The sequence below is a fragment of the Tyto alba genome, unplaced genomic scaffold (assembly GCF_018691265.1).
Source record: "Tyto alba isolate M040663 unplaced genomic scaffold, T.alba_DEE_v4.0 Super-Scaffold_18, whole genome shotgun sequence".
Taxonomy (NCBI): domain Eukaryota; kingdom Metazoa; phylum Chordata; class Aves; order Strigiformes; family Tytonidae; genus Tyto; species Tyto alba.
Window position 1 is genome coordinate 12,493,118 of NW_024881280.1, and position 14,656 is coordinate 12,507,773.

The window sequence follows — 14,656 nt, forward strand, 5'->3', positions numbered from 1 at the left end:
CTTCCATATGCCTACAGTAGGAGAATGTAACCCCCCCCCCAAAATTAATGCCAAATGATTAGGCATATCAGTATTGTGTATTTGACTAGATCATTCACATACAAAGGAATGCAAATGACAAGCATGTGGTGTCTTACAGGATATTACAAAACTGCAATTTAAATATAAAAGAAATTTTCAGGTTAAATGACACAGAAAAACTATGAAAGCTTAATGTCTCTATTCATCAGTAACTCTACAGAGTCTAAATTAGATGAGGGAAAGTTTACAGGTAGAAATACTCTCCCCTTTACTAGACCAACTGACAAGCAGGTTTTCCCAAGCCCCTCTTCAGGTTTCTAGTGAAAAGCACTCTCTTTTCCTGACTATCAATTGAACTAACAAAAAACTTTCACACCACTCCATATCAATCTTCCTTCACTTTATCCTTAGCTCATCAGTTACTACTCTGAACTAGGAGGCAGATTTACTGAAGCTGAGAAAAAAGCTGTAGAAATTAAAATATTCTGAGGTCAATACATGGATTACTGAAAAACTTTGACATTGATAAAACACCATAAACCACTGTAATTCCATCTATAGTTTCTGACAGAAACACATGACAGTAATTGAGTTTGTGTCTATTTTTAGGGCTCAGGAAGACAACTTTTATCACTGACACCACAGCACCAGGAACCAGGCATCTTTGCCTGGTAGCACAGAAATTTTATTTTCCTTGAATTTTTCTCTTCACATACAGCAAAATTTAAATCATATTTTGCCTAAAATATGTCAGTGACTTATATGACATCTTAAACAACATAATCTTAAGTGTCAGGTATTCAACTACTAGAAAGAAGGTGGTTTGCTACGCCAAGAGAGTCAATGTTGTCCCTCATCTTCAGATGAACTGGGGTAACTGACTGATTGTTCTTAACTACCTAGCATTTCTTTGGAAATTCTCAGTATCTGAGGAACATTAGAGTTACAAAAACCCGAACTTACATAAATACTAAAGCTATATTTAATAGAATAAATTACATTGTCTCCATGACACACATACACTTCAAGCCTGGCTACAAATTCTTACATTTTCTGCTCTGAACTGGAGAAGGCTCTACACTGCATTAGGGCCAAGTTCATAATCTTAAGCAGCACCTAGCATTCAGGCTGCATCGTTACTTCCAAGCAAGTTGGTGGGATTTACAGAGATCCAGTAGTTTACTGTACTCCAGTAACAGCAAATCAAGTTGTGTAAATGGTATTGCTATACACAGTCTCATTTTCTGGCTATTGACAGATCTCCTCTGTTTAGTACCTCCTTCCATTTGGGAGGCTCTATGAAACAAAAAAGCAGCAGTTAAGTCATTGTACCAACTCATGACATATTCACCAGTATTCAAACCTTACCTCTAGCATCCAAAGGACTCAACTGTCCTGACCAAGAAGAAACAGTGCAGGATGCTGCACTTACTGACATCCTTCAGAAGAAACTGCAAAGTCAGTTTCAAACAATGTTAAAAATAGCAGTGTTTAAGGGCAAATAGAGCACTTGAAGTAAAAATGAGTATTAAAATAACCAAATAGAAGACAGATATTCTTTCAAACTAACTCCACTGAGGAACACTCCAACATCAGAAAGAACAAACAAATGAGACATAAATGCAGCTGAAATAGAAGCCTAGTAATAGACCGACCTACTACCACTCTTTAATAATGTCTGGTAATAGTTGGCTCTTGCTATGAAAATATCAAGTTTAAGGCTTTGGAAATTAATGGAAACATAACTTGTTGGTATGTATTTCAACAGCCACTGTATTAAACTGGTGAAAGGTTTGACATTAGTGTTCCAATCAAAGGTGAACAACTGGACTGAATGCAGGTGCAACAGCCAAGTATGCAAAATGCAATTTATGCCCTAGCACTAGGTTTTATAAGATGACAAATATTTCATTACATCCTATCCGCATAAATAATGCTATTCTAGGAGACAGAACCTTGTAAATATACACAAATATTACCATTTAGAAATTTCATATTTATGTTAACAGATTTTATCTGGCATCAAAAATGGGAGAAAAGCAGGTATCTACTATGATTTACAAATTGTGACCTTTAGAATTTGACAGTGTTGGAATTTTAAAAAGCACACACACACATACAAAGATGTACTGGACCACACAAGTATTTCCAGAAACTTTGCATCTCCAAGTAACTACTATGAAACTATTCTGATTTGGCAATAATCTTAACCGTTACTCTCTAGTAACTATTCAGTATCATGCACAAAGTAGTTTGGCAGTCTACTTAAATACTACTTCCTATATCAATAGCTATCTTTGCTGCAAACAGTATTTATCTTCATCCATGTTTTAATGGAGGCAGTCAAAAAACCCCACACATAGTACCCATAGACCCATTCATCTCAAAACAGACCTCTCTAGGGGTTCTACCTTCAGATCAAATCAGCAACTATAATTTGCACAAAATGTTTTTAAAAATAGAACTACAAAAATGCAGGACTGCAACAACTATGTGCAGAACTTCTAATGAGATTAAACAAACCACTATTACTCGAAGCAACTGCTGCGACTAATGTAGTTCAAAGAAAAGAAGAACAGGAAAAGCACCACAAGCCAAGCTAAATCAAGATCACAGACTTTCACCTAGAAGTGAACTTACAATCCTGGACAATTTAGTAAGTCCTCTGTAAAATTTCCTCTTACTAGTAGACAAAAAACAGGAGCTGAAGATAACTACATTCTACAGACTTGTAAAGCAGCAGCTGCAAAAACTTGGCTAATGGTTTAGCCATAGCTTGCTGACAGATGGATATGAAACTATTAATAACGAAAAAATGCAAGCATGTTATGAACTGTACCAGCTATTTTATGGATTGTTATATATTTCGTTCTGAATTTTAGCATAGGAAGAAATACTGTGGTTTGAAAATCTACTGTTCACCATAGTTTCTGACCTCAACTATAATTCATTATGGATGGATATATTACAACTCCAAATACAGCACATTATGATGCATTTTAAAACCAGAACATGCAGATTAAAACCAGGACACTGCCCAAATGATGCACAAAAGCCCTAAGCAATGTAAGGATAAGCTGTATGCAGCCAGTCATTTGCTCACCTTTAGTCAAAAGTACAAAGCATCATAATAATGGTACGTAATAGAATCCTTCCTGAAGCTGTTAAAAGTTTAAAGGATGTTCCAAGCACCTAACACACTTTTTCTTTGATTGTTCTGAGTAATAACCTGGTTAGTATTTTTACTCATACTTACCCTTTCTACTGAAGATGCAGTTTTCCATTCAAAATCTGTGCTGCTGCCAGAAGCCAAACATTCCTGCCCCTCCTTTCTGCTTACATTAGTGCCTGTTCAACTGCACATCAGTTGTCCACTACATTTTGTTCCCTGAGTTGCTTTTCAGCTGGTTTACATCCTTGTTTGGGCTCATCAGCAAGTATGAACCAGTTGCAAACTCTATACTGAAATTAATTACATGGCAGGTAGGAAGGAAAAAAGCATGCATTGGCCTCTTGTTGCTGTTTAATCTCTGACACTGGTTGACCACCTCTTGATTTTGAACTACTCAAACTTTCTGTAATACAGGCTCAGTTAACCTGCTACCCACATGCCACTTGTGATTTGCACAGACAATTTATTCTACTTGCAGTTTGTATCTGGTGATCTTTCCTAGGGACATCGTCAAAATGGGCAGTGGATTTCCAGGCAGCAGCTTCATCACTGGCAGTTCTTCCCCTCTTCCGTGGCTCCCTTAAGCCAACTGAAAAAGGAGGCACAGCAGTAAGCGCTGCTGCCAAGCCCAAAACAGTATCTCTAGCCAGTAACAATCTCCTTTAATGCTCCTTGAAAACATGATTAGCAGAAGCAGGCTTCACAGATTGTTTCAGCAGCATCTGTTTGCTTCTAGGAGCTCCATTTTAGGGACATCACAGAAGCAAAGTAGAGTATGTATGTTCTAGTACACAGCATACTGTTTCTGTGCATATGCTCTACGCCCAGGCCTCCTCAGAAATTTTGTACTCACTGTCCAGGCATGATTGTTTCCATTACAATGCCAGGAAGGGCCGTGACATGAAGCTCTTCCATGCAGCTGAAGTTATACAAGCCCAGCAGATGCCAGCCTTAGGCGGCTGGTTGTATATACCCGCCCAGGAAATCCTATGACAGTCCATATTCAGAAGATTTTTTGGGTTAAGAATTTTCCCCACAATTTTGGACACAAGCAAGCCTTGCAGGTTTTATCAGTGAATTCCTCTTCTAAACAAGCTTTTCACTATCTAGCTAGAAAATGATACAGAAAAGGACATACCACTAGAAAGGTGAGCAGCAGGCTCCTGTACTGTTCCTGGAAAATTGAGAGAATTTACTAAAGGCATAAGGGAACAGTTCTTAGATGTCATTCCAAACCTCTCTAGGCAGGCCTGAGGTTTGTTAGAATAATACATTGTTTAAGGAAATTACAGAAAATAAGAGAAGGCAAGGGTCTGAATTTAAAAAGTCATCTTAGTGTTTCATGCCTAGCTTACTTTTCGTTGCATCTTCTCTCAACTACTGGAACAAAAAAAAAAAGACTTAACATACATTTAGTGATGCCTAAATTTAAGACTGATAGAGAAACACACATACAGCCCTACATCAAACTTTCAGTCATCCAGTTGTAGCTTGCTAGTATTATTCACAGGCTTTACAGACAACAGTTTGGTATTTCAAAGACTGCCAACATGTGAAGCCAGTTTGCTTAAACTAATGTTCTTGAGAAGTAACGTACACAGAGCACACGTATGCGCCTGCGACCTTAGGCAAGCCCCCCGTTTCCCTAGGGGGGGACATTTATGAAGTTACAAAAAGCATCTCAGCAGTAAGCACTTTTAAAGCAATTTTCTTCTGCAAGAATTAAGGGTTTCAGTTGCATGAAAAAGTAGTGTTTAGTTCATGTATTAAAGGTGATTTTGCTAACCAGCACATCATGCAAAATATAACACCAGAGTCTGCCAAGAATCCATCCAAGACCTCAGATATCCTTGAAGAGCAAAGCACCCTCTGACCAAGGTCAAAAGTATGAGATAGGACAAATACAAAAGTAAAGTATGGAAAATACAGGAATCTAAAGTCAAAGACAGTGATTTGTATTCTGGGGTGGGTAATGCAGCTCATCCAAATCAGAGTATCAAAAATGTTAACAGAGTACTGGGAGGAAAGAGACTGTCTTACTGAAATTCAGATGTAGTCTCACTCACAAAAAATAGCATCTCATTCATTCTTGTACAATTAAAATTCTACAGATAACTGCTCCGCCTTATTTTATAAAAACTTCTAATTTTGTTTACCTAGAACATTACAACAAAGGTACTATATTCTCAAATGAGATACAGCTATGCATTTTAGTAAGAGAAAACATGACAGCTTTGATGAGGTTACTGAAATCACAGAGATTGTCATTAGAATCTATATTTGGAATGAGTCTCCCTCAGTTTGATTATACTGAACTTCTGCCAAATGAGTTAAAATGCTTGCTGTTAAAATGATGGGTTTCCTTCTTTAAATAGAAAATTGGAGTGAATAAATCAAAGATAACTGCAATTTCAATGAATAATGATACAAAACATATATGTTCTCAGTAAAGAAGATGGAGTCTTCTTATAGAAAAACCAGAATGAAGTTGCTCAGGAGACCCTACGTTAGAGCTCACCGATTCCAATTCCAAGCAAAACAGAGGAGGGAAACCAGAGCAAAACCCACAACTCTTCTAATGCACAAGAGCCTTGACGGTAAAGAAAAAAAAATGAAAAGAAGACCGAAAAGCCTGTCCTGTAAACCTAGATACTCCTGTTTTCAAGGCAGCACAGGATCATCAACCATCTAGCTCCAACAGTTTGGTCTGGTTGTCTGTTATTACCATCAAACCACGTGTGGAAGGAGAGGAAATTTTGCAGACTGAAAAAGGCCAGTTCTCCAGTTAATAGCAGCAAGCATGCTGCATCATGAAGCTTCCAGACCACAATTCATGAAAAAGCAGCCTCAGCAGTGCACCTGGTTCCACACAAATGCAGTATTCTCACAAAGTAGTCCTGTAGACACAAAGAGGGAATTGATACAGTCATCTCTACTACTACCCATTTCTAAGCAAATGAGATTTTACTTTTGATCTCTGGGCACATTTGTATTGTAACAGACATACACATTGCCCAATTTTAATTTCCTCTTATCCCTATTCCTTTACGCTTCAGGGGGCTGGTACAATATTATTTAGGAGTAACAATTGCACAGCAAGTCCTCTTTATTCCCAGAAGCCCTGGGGCTGAGTAACCATAAAGCAAACAAACTCTGGAGAATCTGGAAATCAACCCACCAATTAGTCTACACTGAGCTCATACAGGTAAGATTTGTCCAACAACTTGTAATCTGGTCAGCTATTCCTTGTGTTGCTATCCTGGCTAGAGACTAGAATCACTTTCACTTACACATTATGCAAGTGCAGAAATACTCCTAGAGAACCTGCAGTTTAAATAAAATCAAAGGACAAGAAGGAGGCACAAGAAAACATGCAAAAGGAATGGAATACTCAAAACCCAAGTACTTCTCTGCAGAGTCACAAACAGATTATTGGCCTAAAGGTTCAGGCAATTTTTCACACAGTCAAAACAGTACATCTTGCCAAACCCTAAACTTCCAATAAAAAGCATAAAAACACTCAGTACAATTACTGTTGTTTTCTGCAGCACAGACAGAGTAACAACATGACAGGGCGGAAAAAAAAAAAAAAAAAAAAAAAAATCAAAAAACACCTGAGTTTTTGTTTTAGCAGCAGAACATCTTATATAGGTATTTTAGTTAAGCTAGAGAAATATAACCTAGATGAATCTATTACAGGGTAGATGCAAAGTTTTTTGGAAAATGGCACATAGCAGTTACCGGTGTTTAAAGGTCTCTTAATGAACAAAATGGTACAGTCTGCTTGAAGTCTGGTTCTATCCAATAGTTATACAAAGAATCTGTAACAGAAAGAACAAACATTTTCCTTGCAAAAACAGGAAAGCAGGGAGGAGACTGCCAGTACACTAGAATATAAGATTAGACTACAAAAGCATCTTAACAAGTCGGGAAAAATAACACATTAGAAGAAGAAGCAACCAGCTAAGTAACAAAGTCAGCAGATGCAGATCCAGGGTTTTAATGAATGGTAAGTAAATGACATCAGGCTGCTGCAAAGAAAGCAAACAGTGTACTATGATGCATAAACAAGCAGATGTCCTGCAAGGCATGAGAAAAAAATCCTTCTCCATACCTAAACACTGCTAGAGATTCATCTGTAATACTGTCTCAGTTTTGGGCACCTCATCTTCAAAATGATGTAAATCAACTGAAGGGAACCCCGAGAAGTGTAATGAGAATAAGGGTTAGAAAACACAAGAAATTGCTGATTTATTCTGGATAAAGTCTTCCAGAAATTCAAGTCAAGGCACTTATCAGGGAAAGTGTCTTCCCTCCTTTTTAGCAAGCACTGTCTGTGATAGCATAGCAGATCAAAAACAAATCTGGTAATAAAATGTCACTACTCTCAACTCTCTCTCCTGTATGTTAGTACTGGTGCCTTCCTTCTGCATAATTTCATATGTGCAATTGTGCAGAATGATAGCTTTTGGCAAAGACACTTGCACTGTAAAATGGAAAAAGCAATGGAGGGACCACTTTTAAAGAAAAGGAAAACTGAATTCCAGTATCATATAACTTTAAATGACCTCCTTTTCTATACTTCACCACCGCATGAAAATAGGAAACGTTGCTCTACCATTTCTCATTCCTTTTCCTCTGCAGTATTAAACATTTTATGAGCACAGACAGTCCAAAAGGAACACTGTGTTGGGCCATAAACTGCAGAAATGTATATTCTCCAGACACATATAAAAAAGTACACAGATGGCAGCAGTACTGAAGATAGTTATAATTACATTTTAACCAGTTGTTTTAAACTAAAACAAAGTTGTGCCTTCTGAGAATAATTTTTAACAAAACCATCTAACTTTGTCACTGTAACGACACCTAGCAGTTGAATTAACTCCCTTTTATCAGAACTATTTTTGCATAGTATTGTGAAGCAAATGGATAACTGAAACATAATATATCAACAAAAACTGGGTTTATGAAGTTTTAGCAAGGGCAAAGAATGAACTCTAGTAAGTCCCCTTTAACCATTTTGTTTTCCTAATTAAACAGTAACACAAATTAAAATTCATTCCAAACCACACTTTACAAACAGGAGTGTTCACGTATATGTGAAATTCTGACACTTGTTTTTTAAGCAGGTTTTTGTAAGAAGACAAAGGATAACACTAGAATATTTAAGTAAAAAACCCACAGCTGTAGACTTAGTTCTAAGCATGAAAATACTGCTAAGTATAGCATGGGAAGAAATCTTAACAAAATGTTTTGTTTCATAACCTATTTGTTACTTAAACTGAACAAGGCTAGGTATTCCTCTTTGCACCAAAAGAGAATATGTTTGAAAGCAGAAGTTCTGATATAGCTAGCACAAATACAATTTTCTAATGCTGCTCAGTTCACCAATTAATGAGGACATGAACATCAACTTGTATTTTGGTGCAGGGGGAGCGAAACATCTTGAGGAGAACAAGAATTGTTCTTTATTAGAAGAAAGTTAGGTTTGGAAGTAATTTTCCTGATTTAGGAAACAATTATTGTTTCCCATGGCTCAAAACAAAGTTAGGACTATTCAATGTTTCTTTAATTCATCCAGAAAATTAAAGAAATTCTGCAGTATCTTAATTATTCTAAGTATTTATGCGTCTGTGGATAACGTCCACAATATGAATAGCATCAGACACTAGTATCTTTTCATCCTGTAGAAGGACAATTCAGTTTCTCCAAGAAGTTAGTGAATGATCTTAAAATTCTTCAGGTTCAGAAGCACTATTCTGCATCTTCTGAGCAAAGAGTCACAAATTGTTTTAACTTTCATGCTGCTCCCTAGAGAAATATACAGACTTAATGAAAAAAAGCACCACATAGAAGCTAATCATATAGAAGGGTGGGGGGAAAGAGGGGAAGAGAGAGAAACACAGAGCAAGTAGCAGCTCCACACTGAAAGGAGAATTACATTATTAGGTAAACCTCAACCTTTCCCAGCAAGCAGATGGCCAGGAGTTCAGGGTGATTATGCAGAAATACAAAGATCCTTCTATTAGCAGTTGGGAAGGGTATTCAAGTTCACATACATACATAAACACAAAATATGCTTGAAATCTGAGTGATGAGCCATTTTACATAAATATCAGCAGCTTAACAAAAAAGGACCCATACCTTCCACTGAATTCTCACCACTAGAAACTGTTTGAACCACATCTGGCCTAAACATAGCTAGTAAAATTCCGGTAACTCAGTTCCAAAATGTTTTCTTCTGATAAGGTTAGCTTCTCATTAAAGTAACACAAGTTCTGATGTGATATAACACGTAAGATATTTCTCTTTTTAGCAAACTTCAAAATGGAACCAGTTCTCTAAATTTTGAAAGTAGAAAAAAGTTCCTCTTATTCTAGGTTTAAACAACTTGCATAGATAATTCAATTACTGTTTCTGTAGCACTGGTGTTAAAAATACTTTTTAATAGCAAAGTATAAGAACAAAGTTTGCATTTCAGCAGCTTACAGTCCAGATACAGACAAATTCACCTGGAAGTCTAATGGATCTGACTAGTTTTGGAAAAGTCAGCATAGAGTGTTGCCACATACTGCAACAACAAATCAAGTATCCATTTTTTCCAAACTTTCTACATATTTATTACCAGTTCAAAGGGAACTGGCATTTAAACAACTTTTCTTCATAAATCTTCCATTTTGGAATTTGTTTAGCTGTCCATAAGCTAATATTTTCAAATATCAGAACAGCAATAGCAAAGGCGCAAAGGAGCTGACAAGCAACCATCTATGTGGAAACGGAATAAAACAGAAGCATGAGGCCAAATGGAAATACTGGCTTATAAAGAAAGAGAAAATTAACAGTTCAAATATCCTCTCTTTGCCAACAGAAACACTTCAGTTTTGAGACACTTTACTGCAGGAAGCTGAGATGATACAATTAAACACACTTAACCAAAGACAGCAGAAAAGGCACTGCAGATGTCAATTAGTGCATGTAAATGGATTTTGAGAAGAAAAAACATATACAAATAGATATTTAGTTAAACATTTGTCTTTCCAAAGCAAATGAAAATCCTGGGTATAAAGTTTACAGAGCAGAATGCATGAGTATTGAAGCACTGAAACAAAAAATGTGAGAACTGAGTGTGAAAAAAAAAATTGACTATAACAGCTTTAATTGCTGTGATATTATCAATACTGATAAAGTGAATTTTTAGTTTTTTAAATAGAGCAAGTGGCATCTAAAGGGGAAAAAATATTACTTGTGGAAATTATGGCCTTCTTGACTACTGTTAATTTATTTAGTATAGCAAATAAAAACAGAGATTAGTTACATAATGTTTGTCTTTCATTTGCACTATAAATCACAGATGATTGATGAAAGTCTCTCCTCCTAAGCTATTTCATATTCTCAGAAAAAACAATTTAAAATTAAAAAAAATGAACGATACTATTATACATTTGTTGGTAGTAACGATAACCAACATGCTTATCATAAATAACAAAGGTGCACTTCAGAGATCTAAGAACACAACCCAGACAAAAGTATAAAGGACAGACAGTGTTGTAATTTGATTAGCCTTGGGGATTTACAAAGCAAATTTCATCTTCAGTCTCAATTTGACATTTAAAAGAATGCTTAAAGCAGTTTGGTTTTGCTGTCACTTTTAGAGTGCTTTTCCATGGAGATGTCTAGCCAGCTTCACAGATTTTCTCAAGTACTAACAACTAGAAGACCAGGTTCTATAAATAACAATTTTTATAAGCTAAACAGTTAAATCTCAAGAACAATTCTAGTCATACTGGCTTGCAGTTTCAGCTCCTCACTGAAATGGAGACATCACTTCTCTCTCGACCAGCATGGACACTAAACTACTTTTACTGAATATCAATTAGTAATAATAAATAGTTTCCTATGACTACAGAAGAAGAGAAGAAAGAAAATCCAAAGTGTATTTTGTTTTCTATTCTTTTTAAGAGGGCTAAGGAGGTCAGGAAACTAGACAGGAAGCATATAGGACTGATTACTGATGCTTAAATATGTATGTAATCTGGTAGACAGCATCAACACACATAACAGAAAACATTCAGATCCAAATTCTGTCGAGTACACCATGCTTTAAAAGAGATGAAAGTAATGTAAACTTCTCATACAGCTTTACATATTCACTGGATTTCAAAAATAAAGGGCTTTTTCATTGATTTATAGTCAAATAGTTTCTAGCAATCGCTTTTGATTTGACTTGCTAGTTTCAACCAAACCTGGCAGAAAAAAAGTAGGTTCTGGTCGCAGCTGTATGCAGGGAAGGGGAAAAAGGGGCACTGCTACATAGTACCCCATGGAGGAAGAAGTTTCAGTGACTGTTGAGACATCAGTACGGCTGCCCCGTGGCCTGTCACTAAACCAGAAGTGATCCAAATCTTGTCCTGACTCTTGCCCTGGCATGGTTTAAAGAGCCTAGGGTGGAACCAGGCTTAATACTAAATTAGGTGGAAGAAGTGATCAAAAAAGGAACTTGAGCACCATATTTCACTTTTCAAGAAACAACTTATGTTTTACTAATGCCCATACATAAGAAAAAAAAGCTTTGTGTTTGTACCTTACAAACAAAAAAAATCCAAAACCATTAAGTCAAGCAAAAATTTACAATTACACAACACTTTCACTTCCCTGGATGCAGTGGCTAAGATGGTGCCATTCAATGAGTATGTTTCATATTTTTTTTCTTATCTCAAAAGATGAATTAAGGTTTCATTTACTACACGATTTAAATTTTACACTGAGAATGGCAAATGTTACTTTCCAATGAGCATCAATACATTTTTCATGGACACAGTATGAGTGCTTTCTCAAGAGGAATGACCCTATCCTCTCAGCATCCTCACAACTAACAGCTCTGTTACTCCCATTTTACAAACTGAAAATAGAGGTGCAGAGAGGTTAGTGAACAGTGACCATCAGTTTTGAGGCAGTTAAGGTCAGCTTTTTTCCCAAAAATACTTCACACTATATAGAGCTACTTGGGTTTGAAACAGCTCCCCTTGAGTTCAGTAAGAGCTATGCATGCTAGTCACTTTTGCACATCAAACTCGATATCCTAACACCCTGAATACACTATTATAAACAGTTAGAGAGTTTATAACACCAACAGAAAGAACGGTGTTAAACTCATTTGAACAGGGTAGTACAGGGTTTCCCCAAATTTAATCCTATTTGAACCCATTTCCTTTTTAGGAAATGGGGGAAAAAAAAAGCACATTTAAAAATACTCAGTGACAAGAAGCTATTTATGTTTAGTAATGCATTCCAATGATTAATTAGTCCAGTAAGATCACACCTCTCATTTGAAGTCTGAACTTGCTTAATTCAGCTTCCAGGCACAGAACTGCAGTGTACATTTGTCAGCTGAAGAGAAGGTTGCTTTTATCAAATACCTCTTCCTCAAGTAGGTACATACTGACTAATGAAGAAACCTTTAACATTTCCTTAGCTAAGCTAAACAAAGTAAGCACCTTGAGTCTTAATTACTAAGACTGCTCCCCCCCTCTCCCAGTCATTTCCAAGGCTATTCTCTGGAAGCTGATTTTTTACTGTGTTCCCTTGAGTGTTAACACCAGATGTACTGTTCGTTCCAGTAACAGTTATAGCTAAATAGATAATACGCAACCTCCTTAATTCCAGTTCCCCTGCTCAACTACTCAAAGTTTTTCACTTTTAACTACAGCCAAAAGAACTGACTTCAAGTCCTATCAGTCATCAACTCCAAATCTTTTTCAGGCTCAGACTGAGTCTCCCTACTTGTTGCCCAACTCAGTATCTAGTTGCACTGATTCTGCCAGGAAATAAATGTTACCTATTGTTTCACATGTCCAATTTATTAGTGATCTAAATCACTCTGCAGCCTTACTAAGGATCTTTTAGTCCCAAATTTATATTTATGATTTTCTAGGTAAGTGAAAACATCTAAAATAATTCCAACACAGTTATTTCCAATGAGAACCTTGGGTAATCTCTAACTGCAAATTGCAGAGGTTAATGCAGTGTGTGCAACAGCAAACTTATTTCCAGTGTGCATCAACACTTGCGGATGCATAACCCACTCTGGTGTTGGATTTTGCATGTTACTCATATGCAGCCTTGTCTGGGAATCCATGTTTGCAAGAAGCCAAATCTCTAGCCAAGGCCCTCCTAGAATTCTTAACTTATATGAGTTACTACAGTTTATTTTGTAACATAAAATTTAACAGATCTTTAAAATAATCCAGAACGAACCCACAAGCAATATGTGTTAAAAATGACAATAAATGAAAATACAGTTGTATTTCAATTGAATGAATTGATAAACTTAATCAATAGGTGCTTTAAAAATATAGAAGCTTTCAATCTGTATAATTACATGTAATTCCACAAATCTGTAAAGATATTTAAAAGGTAAAATATCTCACAGACCCATTGAAAAAGACAGAGCTGTGACCAGATCACAACAAATCCCAGAACAAACCAAGCCAGACCAGCACACTGGGTATCAGAAAGGCCTCAAAGCAAACACATTGGCTTTAACATAATGGAAACTTTTAAACATTCAAGCTGTATTTCCTCCTTCCACAGGATGAATTAGGATCCCAATCTTGGGCTACTTCATGTCATCTAACTCTAAGACTGTTGTGAATATCAACACTGTCCCTCTGATTGTAAGCAGGGAGGCAGCCTGAACTGTCAGAAGCTCCAATCCAGCCCAGCTTTAATGAAGGTGCAGGGGGAAGCATGGGGTGTCTAAAGTAGTAGAAAATAGAGAAATAGAGAAAAATACTAACTTCCCATAGAACTTCTCTTTTTCGAGGGGATGCGTAATATTTTCCCAAAATATAAGGGTACATACTTCCACGCAATTATTTCCTGGCATTTTAAAGCACTATAAACATTATTGGGTGCACTAACTAGGACGCCATCTTTTGTACCTGAACTTTGAAGGCACTTCCATCAAAAGTCTTTAGAAATTACAAAGCAGAAGGAAATCCGTCCCTTTTAAGCTAAGTCAGCCAGTTCCACACCTATGACATGTACTTCTGGTATGATAGTTACTGTGACCTCTGGAACGTTAGAGGGAAAAGGCCTCACCAGTCTTCCTCAAGTTCTTGCCACAGTTTCTCTCTTACACTGGGAGTGACAAGCAGCTTACCCATACTAGGAAATACTTACAAGAGTTGAGTCTCAATCACATCTTTTGAATTTGTATCATTCTCCATGGATCATATAATAAAGGAACGAACACACACACACACACACACACACATTTATGCAGCTTCCATCTTCTAAAGCACTTTTCGATCAGTTCCAACCAGTACCTGCACTGAGTGTCTGTGTCTTCCTTTGTATTTTATGGGCAAGTCCAAATTTGCTGAGCTGTTACCTTCTTTTCTGCATTAATTAACATACATTATCAGTCACAAAATGAATTTACACTGCTCCAGAGCATAA

The 14,656-nt window shown here is 36.7% G+C and overlaps 1 protein-coding gene across 10 annotated transcripts in view; it reads right to left on the reverse strand.

Annotated features, from left to right (window-relative positions):
- RAD51B (RAD51 paralog B) overlaps positions 1-14,656 on the reverse strand; it is a 448,074-nt gene that overhangs the window by 414,299 nt on the left and 19,119 nt on the right. The gene's annotated exons all lie outside the window — the stretch shown is intronic.